Below are 21423 nucleotides of genomic sequence, written 5' to 3' on the forward strand. Positions count from 1 at the left end.
TTTCCATTTTTCGATGCAATGAGTTGACTTCCAGGATTTTTTAATATTGTGCGATGTTGTGAATTTCAAATTTCAGGTATAATATTGTAAACTTTACAAAATAGAAAAATAAATATCAGAAATTTCCTAAGGGGACACAAAAACCACTAGTGTTGAATCAAGCAAAGTGGGATAAAAGCCTACTTTTAGGTTTACTTGTTTTTTCTCTTCATCGATTTTTCAGATATTGTGCGATGTAGTGAAAGTTTCAGAGATTGTGCGATGTAGTGAGAGTAGAAGGAGAGTATGATGATTTAACAAAGAAGAGAATTGTCAGGTATAAAGTAAAATGGATAAAATGGAGTAGAGAGAATGAGGAAAGAGAGGAAATGAAGGAGACTTGAAAATATCAATATCATACGTTTTGTAATATTAGCGGTAGTTATGAGATGTTTATAAATGACATATCTTTTGTTGGAAAGGTATCTTTGTAATATTTTGCAAAAAAAGAGGGAGGTGACCCATTCCCTAAAAATAGGGCAAGTCCTCTTAAGAAATAGGGAGATAACGGTGTAGTTTTCTATTTTTAAGGATGGGGAGAAAATGACGTATCTTTTGGTGGAAAAGTATCTTTGTGATATCCATAGCTACTAATCTCCCAAAAAAAAGGATGGGGAAGAAATGACATATGTTTTGAGGGAAACGTTTATCGTGAGAGGAGTCTTTAAACAATCAAATTTGTGCCTCTCTCAAAAATTTTAGTAGAAGAGGTTATTTTGATGCTCAAGTATCATCAAATTGATCATCTCGAAATTAGACATGAGAAAAAAATAGATTTCAAGTTTTGAAAATAAGGTATTTTGTAAAGCATTTTTGATAGTCAATTTTCAAGATTTTCATATATTAATCCATCTACACTATTTTGAAGCTTTAAACAAAGATGAAAATATTATTTTAAAAATAAAATGACAATTGTCCACTTGAAATGCAGCATTAGGGCCTAGCCGGCATCCAACGGGGCCTGATTGTAGTCGCTGATGCATATTTCTTCTTCCCTATTTTATTCTGACTTGTGAGGATGGAGATGAGCACAAGATTGGGTTTGCATACAATGGAAACAGAAAAAGGGAGGGCAAGCCCTGTATTCAGTCATGGAAGGAGGGAATTTGAAGGGGAGAGAGCAGGAGCAGGTGTCAATTCCTTGCAAAAATTCCATCTCAACTCCACCTCACAAAGACCATCTCCTCTATACAAACATCGACCTCCACTCCATTTAAATCTTTCTTCCCTGATTCCACGTCGCTTGGCGGTGAGCTTTCTTTTTATTTTCTCTCCTTTCATTCTTTCGGATTCTTGACTACATTTTGATTGTAACTTTTTGTGTTTCCCTCTTTGTTTTTCTCATATCAGATGTTTCTTTTGTTAGGAACATCCTGTTTTATCAAAACTTGTGTGTGATGACCTGATTCATAGATGATGAACTTATGCGTGGTGAGGATATGATAGATTGGTGACAATGATGGTTGAGGAGGTTCCATTTCTGTTTTTTCTTTATGATGAACTTATGCGTGGTGAGGATATGATAGATTGGTGACAATGATGGTAGAGGAGGTTCCATGAAATGCCCCCAAACAGAAAAGAAACCTCGGAACCTGAACACTCTATGTATTCTTCTATGCTGGTTGTGTTCTCATTGTCCTCTTTTATGCCCATGGGGCAATGATACAAATTCAGGACCTGACTGCCGTTACCAATCACACTGATGTTGGAACCTAAATGCTTGTTTTTTTTTATAAAAATGATGTGTTTTCAGTTCTAACAGAATTGTGATGTCAATATAATCAGCATCTCTGCTCTATGCTCTTTTTGATCCGAGATGGGTCGTGTAGACTCTTCCAGGGATAATCTGTCCATGTTTGAGTAGTCACGAAATGAGATGTTAAGAGCGCATTCTGTACCAAGAACTTGTATTTTGACTTGAATTGTTTAATGATGAACTCATTGGTTATTTTTATGATCAATCCATTTGTTTGTGCTTGAATCCTTTTATGTAGGTGCCTGCTACCAGTTATCTCTAGGGCCGGGTTTGCTAGGACTTAGATGGATTTCAGTTGTTTTCTACTAATTAATTTTTATTGTATGAGGTGATTTTATGTGTTGTCTAGGGCTGGAGGCATTGATTGTTCTGGATCCCAATCAAATTTGACATTCATGGATAATTTATTGTTTTTGATAATTTTTAATTGGGGTGCTTTTATGTTTTTGACGAGAAAAGAGTGTTAAGTGCCATTTGTATTGTCAATCATATGTGCTTTTCTCATTCTAATTCTAAGTATAATTGGGCTCTTTTATGGGCTAGAATGTGAAGTTAATAGCATCGCTTTGAGAGTCAGTAACCATTGAATTGTGTCTTGTTATATTGATGATGACTAAGTTTCTTAAGAAGTGAGTCATCATGGTATGTTTTCATTGCCAATGTTTGATATCCATCCTAGATGCTGCAGTAGTGGTGGTACCTGGTAGGTGTAACATTGTTGGAAGCTATTGAGGTTTATCTTTGGCTTTTTCACTTGGATTTTTCTGTTATGCCCCTGCATAGCATAGATTAATGTGGTAGAGCTGGACTGTTAACCTTGTGCTTGAAAGAATTTAATAATTAGCTCCATGGAAATCAACTATTTTTTTTCCCTAAAGGACTCTATAGTAACTACTACCATTTAATCCACTTGTTATCCACAATTTTCAGGCACTAATGACAGCCTCAGCCCTCTATTATTCCTGCATGATTCCCATATAGATGGTATAGTGTGGTCTAGATGGACACTAAACGTGGTGTTTGAAGGAGCTGGATAATGAGCTCTATGGACATCAACTATTTAAAGGAAAAACAAATCTTAAAGGAAATTCCTAAGTGCTCTTCAATTACCATATGTGTTTCTTAGTTGGTGGAGACCACCCTGTATTGTTTGCAATTCAATTTAATAGCAACCATTAATTCTTTACAAGGAAACGAACAAAAATTTGAATTACCCTTATGAGTTCCTCCCTTGATATATCTTCTTCGAATAAAAAATAATAAATTTCTTTCTTTTCTTCTCAAAAATCCTCCCATCTCTCTCTCCCCCCTCCCTCTCTCTCTCCTAGATATCCAACTATATAAGTGATTTAAATTTCAACAATCAATTTCTCTTCTATACTCTTAAATAAAATCTGTCACATATCGGCTCTTATTAAATCTCTTTTAGTCACATTCCCCCTTTCTTTAACTCTTCTTCCATAAAGAGGCACCGAATAATAGTTTCCTTTTTTCTTTGCATACATGTTGCATTATCATCTCAGTTGCATGTGGATTGATTTATATCAATCCCATATCTTGATACAATAGATAGGGTGGTAAAAAATAATTCACATAAAAGTGCTTAACATGTGCTTTTTGGAATCAATGTAATTGATGGTTTGATAACTTCAATCCAGGTTACATGGATTCTTCTGTTTGGGTACTGTAAGGGTGTCAGAGAAATATTAAGACCCATACCAGCATGGATTATTTGTTGGGTAGATTGCTCGCCTGGTGTGCACTAGTGGCATACAATGCAGTTCCTATGGTGGCATTTGGATCAATGTTTAAAAAATCGTCGACCCAATCCAGAATCGGGCGATTCGGATCAGGTATCGTTCAGGCCATCCCGGATACACTAATAAAACAGGATCCTGCATTTTTCTACAGTGAATCATCATGATGATGTTATGATTCGGAAATGAATCGCTATTATGACAACATGGTTCGGACACCTCACATGTCCGTACTGTTCTGATGCCATCTCTAAAAGAGTTTTTTATACAAATGGACCCCGAGCATTAAGTGGCCTCCATCCGTAAACACGTGTACTGATCATGAGGGCTTTTTCCTTTCATAGAGCTTCATGCTTTTTAGATTTCCCAATGTGGGATAATTATCCCAAGTCTTCGTGGCACACAACAATCATCTCTCATCCATAAATAAAAATCAATAGCTTCGATGCCCTTCCATACCCCCTTTGTCTCTCTCATCAACCGTCAGTACACTCCAGTCTCCAAACTCCCATCTCTCTTTCTCTCTTCAATATTCATCTTCCTCAGTACACCCATCTCTCTCTTCAATATTTAGATCTCTCTCTCATCAATACTCATCTCTCTCTACCTCTATTTTACATTGCAGTCAACACTCTTTTCCCCACCCTCTATCTACTCCTATGTTTCTCTCTCTTTAAGAAGACTCACATAACCTTTTGGACCCCTTTCTCTCTGTATAAAATTAGCTTTCCCCTACATTACAAATTCCACCACCCAAAACCAAATCTCCCAAAAACCCAACCCAAACAAAAGCTGGAAAAACTGATAAAAATGGCCGTAACAGAAGCCCTGCCTTCAAAACCAGATACTCTAAAGAGATTACTCTCTGTCTCTTTGTAGTAATTTATAGGCAGATCGATCGATCTTTTTTTTTTTTTTACCTAGTTTATCCTCTCCCTCTCTCCCCCCGTTAGCATCCGTCTCCTTATCTCTCTCTCTCTCTCTTTTCGTAGCTATTTGGGCCACAAAGTGGCGATTTTGATAACTTAATTTTTTCAGATATACATATTTAATGTCATAACATTAAAATAAGGTGAGCATGTAGGATGGACAAGCTTCGGGGATTTTGGATTATGAGCGCAACAAAACACTAACACTCAGGGAGTTAGGTATAGTCAGGTGCCCACTAATTTGGATGATTCGTTTCTAGATCGATTCAATGAATTGTCATGCGAATTCAATCGATGGCACCAATGTGACCAAGATGAAGAACGACATCGTCTTTCATTTTGGTATTAGGTCATATTTTACGAATTGTATGCTTTATTGTAGTCCATGTATGACAATATACTTCATCCATGATACTTTTATGCTTCTCCTTTTGTGTGATGTAAATTGAATGGTTAACAGTAGTTCATACAAAAAAAGAATATCTCAATATTCGCAAAAAAAAATGAAAGTTTTTTATGGAGTACCCCCATTTCTTATTGGATTCCTAAAAAATAGCATTTATAATGATTTTAATATATTTTTTAATATTCGTTTTTGGATTTTTTCAGGCTGAATCCGATCGATTCGGTCGATTCCCGATCCGAATCGTCGATTCACCGATTCGGATGGGTTTTTGGGGTGCTCGATCCGGGGCACAGATCCGTTTTTTAAACCACTGATCTGGATTATATTTTTTCCAAACCTAATCTTGTCCAGTGTCTAATTTCCATATAACATTTATGCTCAACCCTCGAATGACTTCAAGTGGACCTCCATTGCAATTAATCAAGAATTAGACATGTACTGATGACTCACCCCACACACCCCACACGCCCCCCACAAAATATAAAAGAAAAGCTTTGAATTGTTTCAAATGGCAGAAGGTCGTTTTCAAATGGCGGAAGGTCGATGTCGCCAACGTCTTCCTCATTGCCACCGTCTTCCCCATTTCTCCTGGAATGAAATTTACGCGTTATACCCAATAACCCATCTTCGCACCTCCCACCAGAAGAGACTTCCGCCTCCATCTCTGTCCATCTCTCAGTCCTATCCCCCCCTCCTATTCTACTGGAGAAGAAGCATCAGGAGTCTTCCACCCCTACCACGTTTTCTCAGATTTCCCCTTTTTTACCTTACTGTATTACCACAAACCCAGAAGAGACAGATAGACTAGTCAGAAAACTTTCAGCATCCTTGGTCGAGAGTTTTCACCTGGGGCGAGATGACTCAACAGGGATCGAGAAGTGGGCGGAGCCCTATCTTATCAGTAGACGGCTCTCTAATGGAGACTACTCTCCTTCCCCTCTTAGAAACAGGCTAACCACCCCTTACTCAAAGAACCTAACCCTTCCTTCAAAGGTGTTCCCTGCTCCTTGCGCCGTTAGTCTCCTAAAGAAAGTTCCTACAGGAAGCAAAGGGTATGGCTTACCCTTCATCATATCCCGTTGCATGCTTGGTTTCTAGAAACCTTTAAGAGACTGGCGGCATCCCATGGTAACCTAGTTTCCATCCACTGGATCTTGCTGGAGTCCTTGCCTTTGGGCTCCATTCGCCTCTTGGTCGAGGTCCTGGACACCACAAAGATTCCGAGCACGCTTTGGCTGGATGTCAACGAACTCTTCTACCCTATTTCGATCTCATGGTCCTCTGCTTCGCCTCCCTCCCCCGATTTTCGTCACCAACCTATCTGGGATTCTCTTCTGGCTACCTCTTCTCAGCAGTGGGTGGTGGTGACAAAGAAGAAACACAAACGTTTGAGACCTCGTCGGAGACCCCCAGAAATGCTGCATCAACAAACTTGGCGCCCTCGCCGGTCGAATCCTACTCAGAAAACGGCTAGGAAATTCTCTTCGATCCTGGTAAGGGATTCACAGGAAGGCCAAACTCAGTTTGACTCGCTTACCTCTCAGGAATCGGTAATGGATTAGGTGGTGTCTCCGAGTCCTTTGGAAGACGCGAGTGTTGTCGCCGACTTGAATCAATGCTTGGGGAAAGAGGTAATCGTGGACAACATGCCTCAAAACTGTTCGGGGTTAGGCGATCGACTCGGCCCATCGTCCCCCCTTCCCTTTCTTTTGCTTCGCAAGTCTTCGGGTCGTCCCTTCTACCCGACCCATCCTACCCCATTCCCCTCATCTCCCCTTCTCACTTTGCCTCTCTCTCCTCTCTTGAGGCTACCACGTGCCCCACTCCCCCACCTACCCCCTCACATATGTTGCATGCCTTGGAACCCACGCGGCCACCTCAGCTGACTGCCTCCTCTCGTGTGGCATCAGATAGCTCTTCGCAGCAGAGGGAGCAACCCGAGGCCATCCCCTGTCCCTGCTTTAGGCTACCTCCTTATCCTCTCTCCCCTAGATGTCACCTTCCGACAACTCTGACCCCTCACCTACTCCATGTCCTTTCTCCCTTGGTGGCGAGCCTCAGCTCGACCCGCCATCCCTTACTCTACCCCTCTCTCATCCCCCAAAGAAGGGCCCGGGCCCGCTACCCGATGTTATTGCAATGGTCCTCTGTCGCTTGATCCCAGCCAGCTGGCCATCATCCAGCCTTTGTTCGAGAAGGCCCCGTCGAATAGTATTGACGTACCTCCTACGGAGCATTTATCAAGAGGCTCTGTTACTCCACCAATCTCCTCCCTTATATGTCCCTCCTCTCAACCACCTCACCCTTAATCTGGGTCTGTCTCCCTTCATACCTCCATCTCATCCATTGATTCTGGGGTGGTGCAGCACGTCGAATCTAGCCTTGTTTCGCCTCAATTTGCTACCTGGTGGGTTGGTCCTCATCTTCACTCTACCTTCCTCTCTCTTTCTTTCTATCTGCTAAACCTTGACTCCCTCTCTCCCGTAGGCTCCAGACCTTCCCCCGCACAGAAGATGGACAACGATCTCTTCCCAGTTGGCATCGTCACCGCCCAATCGCTGGACCCTTCCCCTCTTGATCCTGCTTCAGTCGCAGACATCCTGGCCCCCCACATTTCCTTTACCCCTCACCTTGTTCATATTCAAAGAACCCAGAACATCCACTATGTGTGGCCCCCAAACTCCCCTTACCCTCTGTCCTTCTACACCTCCATCCAGACTTACCATTTCCTGATTTATATTCCTGCCTTCTCCTTGCTACTGATAATGCCTTCCCCTATCTCGGCTAACCCTACTACTCCTAATGTTCAGGACTTGGAAAACACTCCGGTTGATAACTCTCCACTATACCCCATTCCGAATAGTTCCTCTGGTCAACCTCTCCATCCTTCCACTCACGACATTGACCATGTGCTGACCTTCTCTCCTCCCGCTCATACTAGCTCTAACTCCCCTCCTCTTCCAACCCTACCCTCTGACCTTTACCCGTCGGCCCAGCCCTTCAACTCTTCCTCTGAAATCTTGTTGAACCTTGGTCCCAAGGTGCCGAGGACGCAGAAGAAAATTTAGAAGACAGGTCTAATCGAGAGGAAGATAGGATGAAAACAATGTACATGATAATGGGTTTTGAGTACAATGGACCTGAAGGACCAGCACAGGTTCATCACGGCCGACGCAGAAAGCAAAATGTAGGTGAGAATCAAAGGACAAAGAGAGTTAAGCAACTTCTTTTCTTCCTTTTCCTTCCCAGGGAAAGTAACTGATTTCAGCCCTTCCCCATCCATTCTTGGTCGCCTGAGGAGGTCCCCCAAACTGTCATCCTCCCTTGCTATCACCTATCACAAATGAAACGACTAATTTGGACAATCAGAGGCCTTGGTCAGGACTCTAAGAAAGACGCCGTCAAAGCCTTAACCCTGAAACTCTCCCCAACTATTCTTGCCCTTCTAGACCCTGACCTAAAGCTTGTTCGTCGGGTCTGGGGCAGGAGACCTTGCCAATGGGTCTCTCTGCCGTCTATTGGAGCCTCAGGAGGAATATAGGTGATTTGGCATCCATCAGACCTTTCTCTCATCTAACATTTCGTTGGGAATTTTCTATGACTCTCCTCCTTTCTAATAATTCAGATGGAATCCCCTGGAAATTTTCGCCTGTCTATGGCCCGAACTCAAACACCATCAGACAAAGATTGTGGGCTGAGTTGGATCACATTGCCTCCCTTCCACATCCCATTTGGTGTGTTGGGGGAGATTTTAATGTGGTCCGCTGGTCCCACAAGAGGAACTCCTCGTCTTCAATCACCCAAGAAATGAGGGATTTCTTAGATTTTATTAACCGTAATCAGTTGATAGATATCCCTCTTCAAGGCTGCAAATACACATGGTCCAACCACAACTTAATAGGTTCTTGATTGGTTCTTGATTTCAGCAAATTGGGAGGAACATTTCCCTAGATCGCTATCTTTGGCCCTACCTAAACCTACTTCGAACCACTGTCCCATCCTTCTCGATACGAATCCTGTAAATAGGGGCACCCGACCTTTCAGATTCGAACTGCGTTGGCTCCTAGAGAAGGACCTCCCAGCCCTTGTTAAATCCTGGTGGACTTCCTTCGATTCTCAGGTCTAAGGGAGAGCGGGATTTATCCTCCAAAGGAAAATTCAGCTTCTCCAAGGACCTCTCAAATCTTGGAGCAAAACCATTCCTGAGAACTTCGCGCAAGTATAGTCCTCTTTATTGGAAACCATCAACAACCTTGATGATATTGAAGAGACCAGACCCTTAGACGTCTCAGAACAGGATCTTAGGTCTAAGACTAAGATGGAGTATCTCGCCACCCTAAAAAAAGAAGAAATCTTTTGGTTCCAGAGATCCAGAGTTTCGTGGTTGAAAGCAGGGGATCATAACACTGGCTTTTTTCATCAGATAGCCATTTGTCATCGCAGATACAACGCTATCATGACAATAAAAGTCAACAATACTTACCTTACCCAAGCTGGTGATATTCAACAAGCCATCCTACAGTTATTTCAGAACTTATACTCATCTCCCCCTGAACCCAGACTCAGATTCTTGACCTTAGACTTCCTTTCACTCAATGAAGGCCAAGCAACTTGGCTAGAGCGACCTTTTTCTGAACCTGAGATTCTTAAAGCGGTCAAAGCTCTAGCAAGTGACAAGGCCCCTGGGCCTGATGGCTTCTCGATTGCCCCCTTCAAGGAGTATTGGGACGTAGTCAGCCATGACTTCGTCAAATTTTTTGAGGATTTCTTCCATAGGGGCATTTTAAATACAGCCATGAATGCCACTTTCCTAGCCTTGGTGCCCAAAAAAGAAGGAGTTTAGGAAATTAAAGACTTTCGGCGTATCAGTCCCCTCAACTCTTCCTACAAGATCCTGGCAATGGTTTTAGCGTTTAGACGGCAACATGTTTTGCCTTCCATCATCTCTAACTCACGATCTGCCTTTATCAAAGGTAGACAAATTCTGGATGGGGCCCTTGTGGCCCACGAATGTGTCCATTCGAGACACATTTCCAAACAACCAGGTCTCATCTTCAAAATTGACTAGGAGAAGGCATATGATCATGTGGATTGGTCAGTCTTTGATGCGACTATGGTCAGAATGGGTTTTAGGGAGAGATGGAGGAAATGGATGAGGGGTTGCTATTCGAACGCTCACTTCTCCATCTTCATCAATGGAACCCCTCTAGGCTACTTCCCTTCTTCTAGGGATCTCAGACAAGGAGACCTCCTTTCCCCCTTCCTTTTTGACATAGCTGCTGAAGTCTTTAGCCATTCCATTGCTCGAGTCTACCAAGCAGGCCTTATTATAGGTTTCAAAACTAGTAGACCAGGGCCCACTATCACTCACCTACAGTACGCGAACGACACTGTAGTCTTCCTGGAAGCTACTGCTGCTGAGGCAAAAAATCTAAAAACTTTCCTCAGCTGTTTCCAATTAGCTATTGGGTTCAAGATTAATGTGGAAAATCTTGTATGCTGGGGGTGGCTTTGTCACTTGGTGAGATTAGGGATCTCATTTCAGATTGGGAATGTCAAGTCCAAAACCTGCCTACAACCTACCTGGGCCTTTCCTTGGGTGTTGGTAAGCCAAGAAAGTAGCTTTGGTCCCCAGTACTGGACAAGATCAATCAACGATTGGCCGGGTGGAAGGGTAGATACCTTTTCTTTGCAGGAAGAACTACCTTGATAAAAGCTACCATAGCAAACTCCCCAATCTACCTCATGTCCCTTTACCATATGCCTGCTCATGTGGCGAACCGCTTGAATCAACTCATGAGGAATTCCCTTTGGTCTGGGCAAGAAGACAAGAGGAGATACCACTTTGTTGCTTGGAACAAGGTTTGCCAACCAAAAGTACAGGGAGGTCTTGGGATAAAGGTACTGCGCAATCACAATGCAGCCTTGCTTGGGAAATGGTGGTGGCGCTTAGCCACTCAGCCAAACGCGCTTTGGGCGCAGGTCTTAAAACTCAAGTATAAGATTCCATCAGAAAATTTGCTCCCGGGAAGAGCCCAAGTCCATAATACCTCAGGGGCCTGGAAGTCGCTTTTAACAGTCCTGTCCTCTTTCAAGATACGCATTAAGTTCCTGAGAGAAAGGTCGAGAGTTAAATTTTGGCAAGATATATGGCTAGGGACTTCCCCTCTTCGTGAGGCCTTCCCAACTCCCTTCTCTCTCGCACAAAACCAAGATTCTTCTGTGGCCCAGGAACTTAGCACCTTGGGAGGCTGCAGAGTTTGGAATCCTTCCTTTAGAAGGAGCCTAAACGAAGTTGAGACGGCAGATTTCCAGCGACTATTGAACTCCCTGCACTCTCTCTTCTTCATTTCTCAAGGAAGAGATGATATCATTTGGACCTTAACTCCCTCGGGCAAATTCTCTGTGGCTTCACTCTACAAAAACTTTTCCTCCTTCCCCTCCCCATCCGAACACTTCTCTAGAATTTGGTCCACTATTGCACCACCCAAAGTACAAGCCTTCAACTGGCTCGCCTTCTCACAAAAAGCTCTCTCAGTTGATCAAGTACAAAGAAGAGGGGTGCCCATTCTGAATAAGTGTGTTTTGTGTGAATGTGAGGAGGAAACAAACTCCCATTTGTTCCTGCTTTGTGCCTTCTCTTCAGACTTATGGGGCAGGGTACAACTTTTTGGCTTACAATGGGTTACCCCACCCTCGGTAAAAGGCCTCCTTACCATCAATTTTGAATCAAGCTGGCCAAAGGCAGGTAGAATCCTGTGGAAAGCGACCTTAGTTGCTACCATTTGGCTAGTATGGATGGAAAGAAACTCCAGATTTTTTTGAGGGACTAAGCTTTCAATTCCGGCCATTTTTCAAAAGGTAACCACCCTGGTGACCTTTTGGGCGTCCAACATGAAGTTCTTAGCTGGAATTCCAAGATGCTTCTTCCTTTCCCAATGGGGAAATATCCTTCATCACCAACCAGCAGGGGCAGCTAGGCCAAGTCTCTGGTTACCACCGAACGATGGGTGCTCCTTCAGGAACCCTGGCCCAGCAGGGTCAGGAGGGGTTTTAAGAGACTTTGAAGGCAATATTCTCATCACCTTCTCCGATTACCTCGGCATCAAGGACTCTCACGATGCGGAAGCCTTTGCCCTCCTCCTTGCTCTAAAAAAATTCAACTCCTTCTAGGGCTCTAGCTTGATAGTGGAAGGTGATGCCAAGAATGTCATCTCATGGGCTAGTAGGACATGTGATCCTCCATGGTACTTGATCCAAGTTTTTAACGAGGTTCAATAAATTTGCAGGGCTATGTACTTCTCATGGCAGCATACCTAGCGGATGTCCAACGACTTCGCGGATTGGTTGGCGAAGGAGGGTGCTAGAAGACAGGGTGAGGCAGTTCAAACTGGGTCCACCTTCTTTTTTGCTTTGGACCAGTGAAGCCCCTTTTTAATTTTTTGTGCCCTTTTATTTTTCCTTGTCATTGTACATCTGAAGGTGGGGTGGGGGGGGGGGGGGGGGGGCAATTTTATAAAGCCCTATCCTAGCCTCTTTTTGTAAACCGCACTTATGGGGGAAATCCTATTACTGTACATGGGTTTTCGATCTTCTTTTTACCGGGTCGTCTAGAGGATTCTCCTGGAGAGAGAATATACTGTAATTCCCTTTCTCAGCAATACAAATGTTAACATTATCAAAAAAAAAAAATTTGTGGTGTGTAGGTGGTGACGTCAATGTCATAAGTTGGTATTTTGAATATAATAATGGTGGCTTACATCTAGCTGATAGGCTTCTCTTCCCATGTGTCTAAGCATAACCTCATACACCTCTAACTCAATAGTGCCTCTTCCACTTGGTCAAATTACCTCGTCAACCACACCTTAATGAAGCTCAATCCACTTATGTTCAGCCTGGATTGGGAGGCCGCTTTCCAAAGCGTTCACACTAGAACCTTGCGTAAAACTTTATCAGACAATGCCGCAGTCATCCTAGACTCTGAACCGGTCTTCAATGGACCTTGATCTTTTCGGTTTAAAAACGATGTGGCTGGAGGACAAATGTTTTCATCAATTGATCCCCCAATGGTGGTTGTCTTTTGCGGTTGAAGATGTGCTGATTTTTGGCTTTCTAGAAAACTACAGTGGCTGAAAGAAAGACCATGAATACTTTGGTGAAGTCGATATAAAGAATGAAGCTTTGATGCTTAACATTGAGGATATAGATCTGTTGGTTTCATCATGAAACCAAAGTTCAAGAGTCGTTAGAGAGGACCAAGAGAACCATTGCCAAGCCAATATACAAAATACGAAGCAAGAAATACTTTATTGGCAACGAAGATTGAGATGCAAATTGTAGAAGCAGAGACAACTCCTCTAAATCAAAGACGGGCAGAATTTATGATGACCTTTAGTAGTTATTTCTGAAAGATTTTCTCGGTAGAAGAGGTGGAGCCAATCTCCAGTTCCGAAGAATCACTAACAGTGATGAAGCATGGCTAGAGTGGCCATTTTTGGAGTTTGAAGTACTTAAAGCTATTACAAAGCTTGGCCAAGACAAAGCCCTGGCTTAAGGTATTCCCAATTGCCACTTTTGGGAGTCATTGGGGCCTGATGTGATGGGGATCTTTACCCCTCTTCATCCTGATGTGATGGAGATGTTTGCCAAATTACACCAAAGAGTTATCATTTACAAAGGCCCTAAACCCCAAGCTTGAAGTTGCTTAAGAAATTTAAACTTCAGACTATAAGCTTATTGAATGATTCCTACAAAAGTCTTAGCCAAGGTTGTTGCATCCGGGCTTCGCCTGCTTAACGTGGTTGTTTCTCCACCCCAAGGTACTTTTGGACAAGGTATGCAAATCTTGGATGCAGCCATCATTGCTAACAAGTGAACTGATAAAAGGCATAAGTCTGGAAGCCGCCTACATTGATCTATTAATTGGGCCTTGAAAAGGCAGACGACCATGTTAACTGGGATATGTGGGACCTAGTTATGACAAATATGTTGTTTGATTATGACTGGGGAACATGGATGACTAGTTCCATATCAAGTGTTCATTTCTCATTCCTCATAAATGGATGTCCCCATGAATGTATCCCATCTGTTAGGGGCTTGAGTCAAGGTGACCAAGTGTCATTTTTCCTTCTCAATCATAACCAATGTGTTCAAGAGAGGTGAAGAAGTACAAAAATATCTCTTAAAAGGAGAGCAATATTGGGCCAAATGTCTAATAGCCTTCGAGTTATATGTTCTCAGTGGGAGTTGTACCCTATTCCCTATCTCTCCAACGGCTTTAGGGAAGTGGGTTGGTTTCCTCTATTTACTGGCCTAAGGGTGGTTTTGGTATTTTGATGTTTTCTATCTAAGGTTAGGGTTTGTTGGGAATTGTGGTTAATGGGCTTGGGTTAAGGTTCTCTCTCTGTGGAGGTTTCTTTCTCAAACCCCATGGAGATAGTGTCGAGGCTTCAAATATGTTCTACACGTCGAGCGCTTTCCAGTGCAGTGTATTTTGTGGGTATTTTCTTGTTGGAATGTGGTTTATTTTTAGAAAGAAATTGAGATTTTTTAGCATCATGCAATCTTCAAGTTTCATGATCTATGCTCGGTTTTTCGGTGATTTATCACCATCTGGGAGGAGATTTTCGATGAAATGAATCGGGATTCCACAACTGTTCTTTTCATAAGTATCAAGCCACGATCAACCCAGAGATGGGAGGTGATTTTGGGGCCTATCTATGTCTAGCTTTTGGCTTGGACACCTTCAATGACCAATAACTCATCGGGTTTGAGGAGGTGATTCTTGCTGCAAATCATTGCAGGATCGAGCTCTACAATTCTAGGGCAACAGAATAAAGAAGAAGACATGTATGGAAAGTGGCACGTTGCTGATATTTTGATGTTCATCCATAACAGACTCAAAATCCCTTCAAAGCTTGAAGTCTTTTATTCAAATTTGTTGCAAAACAATTGTTACGTGACCCTCTACAATTTGGTGGTGTCCAATCATTTGTTTGATAGTAAGTGCCTGTATGGGTATGGGTTAAACCAAGTTTTCCAAGGACAAATATAGATATTTTGGGCATTTTTATGTCAAGAAAATTGCCCTTTTTGCATCATAACGGGACAAAAAGGTGATAATTCAGCCATGTAAGGCCCATACTTTAAATAATCCATCCATGGTTCAAGGCATCTATATAAAATCCTGGTGGGGACAATGGTTGGAAGCTATTTGCATTGTTTGGACTGTTTACAACAGTTAGAAAACCATCGAAATGGGCCATTTTGGTGTATTTCCTACCTAAAAACAGTAGTTGCATGAAATTAACTTTTCAATAGTTTGCTATGACACATTACCTTTAGTAAATGTGGTCAAATGGCGTCAGATTGATGTTAAATTTTAAAGTTATGGATTTTTAGCCTCGTGCTACTATTTTCGAAAGTCTCGGGCCCGTCAGGTTCCAATTTCTGGTTGTTCTTTTGTAACTTTGCTCTCTTTTGTGTGCTTCATAGGCGATGTACTATAGTTTGAGAATAGTTCTCCCTATTTCTCATCATCGAGCATCCTTTTGAGCTGATTTTTAGGGGATATCTTAGGGGTATCTTGGATTAGATTTGAGTCATGCTTTTGTCATGCTCTATTACTGACGATCTGATAATAGATCTGGGTCATAACTGACTTCATAACTCATGGCTTTTATTTGTTGGGCCTTCCATTATCCAAAATGATCCCTTGAATTTAGGCCCATTACGTTTCTGTTTGGGGCCCCCTCTACCATCTTTGGTATGTCCGGCTTTTTCCGATGCATAGTATCATATTGCTATCAGACTGGACTACCATTAGTTTGTTTGCAATCTGTGGGCTGCCTGAGACTGGGAAACATCATCTACCATACTTCTCAAGGATTTTGGGTACAATGTGGCCTGGATACCCGTCCTCTGGTTTCAAACTGGCATTTTGCTACAGGTTTGCCATGTGTGGCCTACCAGGTGCTATATGGTGTAACAATAGGCTCGAACAAATGTGTGCAAGATTCATTTGATAGGAATAGGTTTCAAAGTGGAGGCTTGGAGAGTGGGCGAAACGAATGAAATAAAGGATATAGGACAATTTTTTGGAACAAATGTATTGGTCTTCACTAATGTGTAGGTAAACCCAATAAAGCTCAATGGCATTGATTATAGGAAAGTCCCAAAGAAGGTCGGCATCATGGAAAAGCTTATTCTTATTCCTGGAAGGTTGTCTTACGCACATTAAAGCCACGCTTTAAAGCATTCCCATTTTCTACATGTCCTTGATTCATAAGCCTTTGAGCATAATAAGAAAAACATGAATGACTAAAAAAACATGAATGACTGATGTGTTAGTTCCTCTGGAGCACGCCTAGAGACCTACATGAATTCCATTTGCTGAACTGGTAAAAGGCTTGCTAACTCAAGGAGCCATTTGGTCAGGGGATCAGGAGGTAAAGAGTGTATCAAGCTAGGGAAATGGTGGTGGTTCACAGTGCACCTTGACCACATTTGGCTTATCCACCATCCAACCATAGTTATGCAACGGAACCTTCATGAAGGTTTCCTAGAAGACCATCTACGTCTCGGACATCAGGCTCATGGAAGGGTATCAATTTTCTTCGCCATTCCTCTACTCATACCATGTTCATTTCATTGCCAAGTCAGGTGAAGAAACCAGATTTTTGAGAGCTTGTAGCTTAACCAACAGACTTGGAGGTCCACTTTCTATGTAACCCGTGTTGCACATGGTGTGGAACAGTTTTTGTAGGGTGCTGGGGGGCGCTCTGCGGGCATGGGAGGGGGCATAACAAGTTTGAGCTCCTCTCTTTTGTCATAATTGGGATGATGAAGAGGTGAATTTGGAGGCTCTAAGAAGCCACTTCATCCCCTTTAGAGGCGGCTGAGATTATTTGGTGCCCCACCTCAGCAGGTGCCTTCTCTGTATCCTCCTTCTAAAGAGTCGCACTGGCTCGTGAACCATTAATTGTCCGAAGAGTCTGGTCCATCCCTGCCTTGTCAAAGTTGCACGCATTAAATTGGCTTCCTGAATCCAACAATCCTTTGACTGTTTGACGCAATAAAAATAGAGGCATCCTACTTTCAAACTGCTATATCATGTGCATACATGGAGAAACGGTCAACCACCTTCTACTACGTTTCCAGTTTGCCTCACAGGTATGGTCCTTTCTTGGTATTTCCGAGTGGCAATAGGTCACCGCTGTGCCTTTAGAGGGCCTTTTCCAAAGTCGGCTATTGCCACAAGAAAAACAAACCCCTCTCCCCTAAACACAAACACACATAAAAAAAAACAAAGGAAAAAAAGCAAAGAAAAGGAGAAAATTCCTTTCTGGCCTGGGTGTTGCTAGCATGGCATTTCACTTTCCTAGGCATAATTTGCTCTTTACTGGTAGTGCATTCTGTCTTCTATTTGGTGGTCTTATTCAGGATGGAGAGGGGGAAAATCTGTAAGTTTTTCCCAAGGCCTTTGTGCATTTGTGATTGGGTTTGCAGAAGCAAAGTGCCGCTCAGAGGTTTAATGTTTAAACATTTCAGTTAGGCTTCCATTATTGAAAAGGATTGTCTTAATGTCACTAGCCAATCGTGGAGACAAAAGAAATTCCTAGTGGTGCAAGATGGGCGGTGATCCTTTTACCTTTATGAACAACGCTTGCATTTGTTTTCCATTTTGGAATTTTGTTATAGATAAAAAAATCCAATTGAATCATTTTGTCATTTTCATAGTTTGGTCTCATTGATGCTGATGGGGGTGCTTCCATATAGCAGCAGTTTTAGGTCATGTAAATTATTTAGCATATGATAGATGTAATCCTAAAATTCCTGAGTCTATTCAGCTCTTGAGAGTGGCTAATTTGGAATTTGAGATGCGTTAGCCATTTCATACTAGATATTCGTTTTGATTGGTGCATGTATGGCTAGGTTTCTATAGTCAGAATATTGACAAAATGAAGTTTTGTCACGATGATATGTCTCGTTATTCCAGTGCTTCTCTAACACAATCTATGCTTCTCAGTGTTTGATGCATCAGATTTCTCATGTTATTTTTTTTTTGTTATGCCTAGGTCAGAAATTTCAAAGTCTTGAGTACAACACAGACATAAAACTTCTCTTGCTTTGCACTTTCCTTGCCCTTTCTAGGATGTTTATTATTCCTTCAATTGGCATTTATTTCTCTTTTGAAAGAATGCCCATTATTCTCTAAAACTTTGTGTTTCTTGTAGTTACTATAGAGTAAGTTTCTTTTACTTCTATAAGTGTTTTTCATTTTTCTTTTGAGGGATCAGTATGGACTGAGGCTAAAACTGGATAAGTTATTAATAACATCTTAATATGTAGTCTCTACATTATTCATTGCAGGGTTACATACTGGAAGCAGGAGACCTAGAAGTCTAGTTGCCTTATGTCTTGGAGTTCTTGGCAAACATTTGGAGGATATCATTGTTGATCTATGTGAGGTTTCTTCGATCTTTCCACCAGACATCAAGGTGAGTACTTGATTATCGAAGCCATTTGAATTTCCAAGCTTAGATTTTCAAGTTGCACGTCTTTAGCATTCATTCTTCCCATTTTAAGAGGATTCTATTGTGTGAGGTCATCATTCCTTGATAAGTGATATGTCCAATCATTTTCTTTTGTAAATAATTTATGCCTGTGCATTCTTTTTACTTTTCTTTGGTGCATGAAAATAGGAGAGAAATGATACAAATGATGATAATTCTATGTATTTCCCTAGAATCTATATTTAATAATTTAAAAATCCTTCTTGTCTCTATAAATCTTTCATTGTGTAAAATAATAGATCATATTTTTGTTGTTCAGGGTCTATTATATGTGTGATGGAAAGAGTTTAAGCTGGAAAAAATTGCATTTGTTTTTTTTGATTGACCAGATCAAGTCATGTGACCCCATTGGCTGTTGACAGCATGGGGTCTGCATCCTGCATTTTAAAACACTGCACAAGAGTTGAGAGGAATCTGCTGCTCCCATAGAAGATACTTGACCTGTCCACTTGATGTGCTTTGTGCATCATCATTCTCCCTTGGGTTGAGGAGAACTCACCCTCGACTTGGAACCTTCATCTTCATCTATCCCTAGCCCAAGATACTCAGACAAATCAGTAATGTTGAAGATATCCGAAGTCTCCATATTGAAGGCAAAACGACCTTGTATGCGTTGCTGCCCATCTTCAAACCGTAAACAACCCTATCGTGTGGTAATTCAACTTGTTGTATTTGCCTGTGGGATACCTTTCATCTGCTCAACCAACTCGTCAACAGTAGCATGACCCTTCATTATAAAAAAGAAGAAGCAGTAGCATGTCCCTTCCATTAGTCTAGATAGGAACAAAGTCAAGCTAATGGATTCAGTTCTTCCTATATACCACCTCGAGCGAAATCTTACCAGTTGACTTGCTATGAGCACTGTTATAGGCAAACTTGGCTTGAGGCAATGCTAGATCCCACTGTTTCTTCTTTTTCCTCACAATACTTCGGAGAAGATTTCCAAGATTTGCCAGTTCAGTCTGCCCATTTGTCTGTGCATGATAGGCACTACTGAACGACAATCGAGTATCCAATTTCTTCTACAAAATTCCCCCAAAATGGCTGGGAATCTTAGTATCCTCATATGAAGTTATCATTTTCAGAACATTATGCAAACTCACTATCTTTCTGAAGTATAAATTTGCAACATGCGTGGCATCCAAGGTCTTCTTGCAAGCCATAAAATAAGTCACAAATATAAAATCCATACCTTGTTGGGAACCGTGGAAGTCCTAGCATGAAATCCATGCCAACATTTTCCTAAGATGCATTGGGTATCGGAAGTGGAGAATAAAGCCCTTGCCCGCTGCCCTTTGTGTGAGAGTGATATATTTTATTGTTGCCCCTAAATGAGCTGATACGTACGACATTTTCTTGACAAACTGCATAATATCCCTCTTCAATTTTGGCAACTAATACTTGACTTCAATGCTATGGCTTCATCTTAACTAAAATGTCCGCCAATACCTCCTTCATGAAGTTCTATTGCAAGGGTCTCTCTAGGGGAACTTGCAACTATAATCCTTTAAAGAGAGATTTGTCTTAGAATAAGAAAATCCCCACTAACTCTATCATGGCACCAAACGAATATCTCCTTGAAGTTAACACAGTAATAGCATCCGGCATGGTAGCCGACTAGGCCGATTTTCTACTCAAGGTGTCTGCCACTCTGTTTTGATTCCCTGCCTTATGCTGAATGACGAAAGTAAACTCCTGCAAATAGGCTACCCACGGAGCATGTTATTGATTTAGTTTATGTTGCCCACTAATATATTTCAGCGCTTCATGATCTAAGAACAAAAGAAGCTCCCTTTGGATCACATATTGGTACCAATGTCTTGAGGCTTGAATAATAGCATAAAACTCCACATCATATGTGGAATATCGGTGCTGGGTGTCATTGAAGAAGGCAATATGATTCCCCTTTGAACTTAACATTGCACCAACTGAAAACTCTTCTTGGCCTTATCATTTGATGCAAACACCCCTTTCTTAAGCAATCTGTGATAATTTCTATGATCGAACTGAAGCCCCTGACGAACCTCTTGTATAAAGTAGCCAATCCATGAAAACTGCGAACATCAAGCACTGTAGTAGGCTAATCCTTGATGGCTGCTACCTTTTTCTGTTCAACTTTAATGCCCTTAACCGAGACAACATAACCAAGAAATATTAAGTTGTTTGTCATTAGCTCGCACTTTTTAAGATTCGCCTACATCTGCTTTTCCCGTAACAAGTCAAATGCCAATCGCAAGTGCTCCGTATGCACTTGCTCACTTATGCTGTATACTAGAATATCATCAAAGTAGACCACCGCAAATTTACCGATTAGAGGTTTGAAGACCTTTAATCACCGTCATAAAAATACTAGAAGCGTTGGAGAGGCCAAGTGGCATCACCAACCACTTGTAAAGGCTCTCTCATGTTTTGAACACTGTCTTCCATGCATCCCCTGGACAAGTACGGTTCTGATGGTATCCACTTCTCAAATCTTCATTCGAAAGCATAGTAACACCAGCTAGCATATCCGAGATATTTTTGAGATGCGGAATTGAGGCGGTACTTGAGTGTTATCTTGTTAATAGACTTACTGTCCACATGCATGTGCCAAGTCCCATCCTCTTGAGGTGTCAATGAGGCTGGGATAGTGCATGGACTCATGCTCTCTCGAATGAAACCCTTCTATTGAAGCTTTTTGACTTGTCTCTACAATTTTTCATGCTCCTTTAATCTCATTCTGTATGCAGCCTTGTTCAGTAGGCTAGACCTTGTTCAAGGTCTATGTGATATTGGATGTCCCTCATAGGTTGTAATCCCTAAGGAAGCTCATTGGGGATGACATCACAAAAATCTCTCATAAATGGCTGCAACCCTTCTACTTAGACCACTGCATAAAACATCTTGGACTCCTCCAATCCATCCACATCCTGAGCCAAGTCATCTTGTATGGCTTTGGGTGGTTTTCCATCTTCAATTTCAA

At 41.9% G+C, this 21423-nt stretch overlaps 1 protein-coding gene across 7 annotated transcripts in view; it reads left to right on the plus strand.

Annotated features, from left to right (window-relative positions):
• The first annotated feature begins 974 nt into the window (after positions 1–974).
• The window catches only part of LOC148779097 (uncharacterized), a 55148-nt gene continuing 34699 nt past the window's right edge, over positions 975–21423 (plus strand). For 5 of the 7 annotated variants that reach the window (XR_016048261.1, XR_016048262.1, XM_088856661.1 and 2 more), the window contains exons 1-2: positions 977–1288; positions 18259–18386. The gene's annotated coding sequence lies outside the window, so the exon portion shown is untranslated. Of the gene's footprint in view, positions 1289–18258; positions 18387–21423 lie in introns of all 7 variants that reach the window. The other 2 variants (XM_088856659.1, XM_088856663.1) reach the window with 2 other exon arrangements.

This window comes from Amborella trichopoda, chromosome 13, assembly GCF_054954075.1.
Source record: "Amborella trichopoda isolate Santa Cruz 75 chromosome 13, AtrichopodaSantaCruz75HAP2 v2.0, whole genome shotgun sequence".
In the NCBI taxonomy this organism is placed as follows: Eukaryota; Viridiplantae; Streptophyta; class Magnoliopsida; order Amborellales; family Amborellaceae; genus Amborella; species Amborella trichopoda.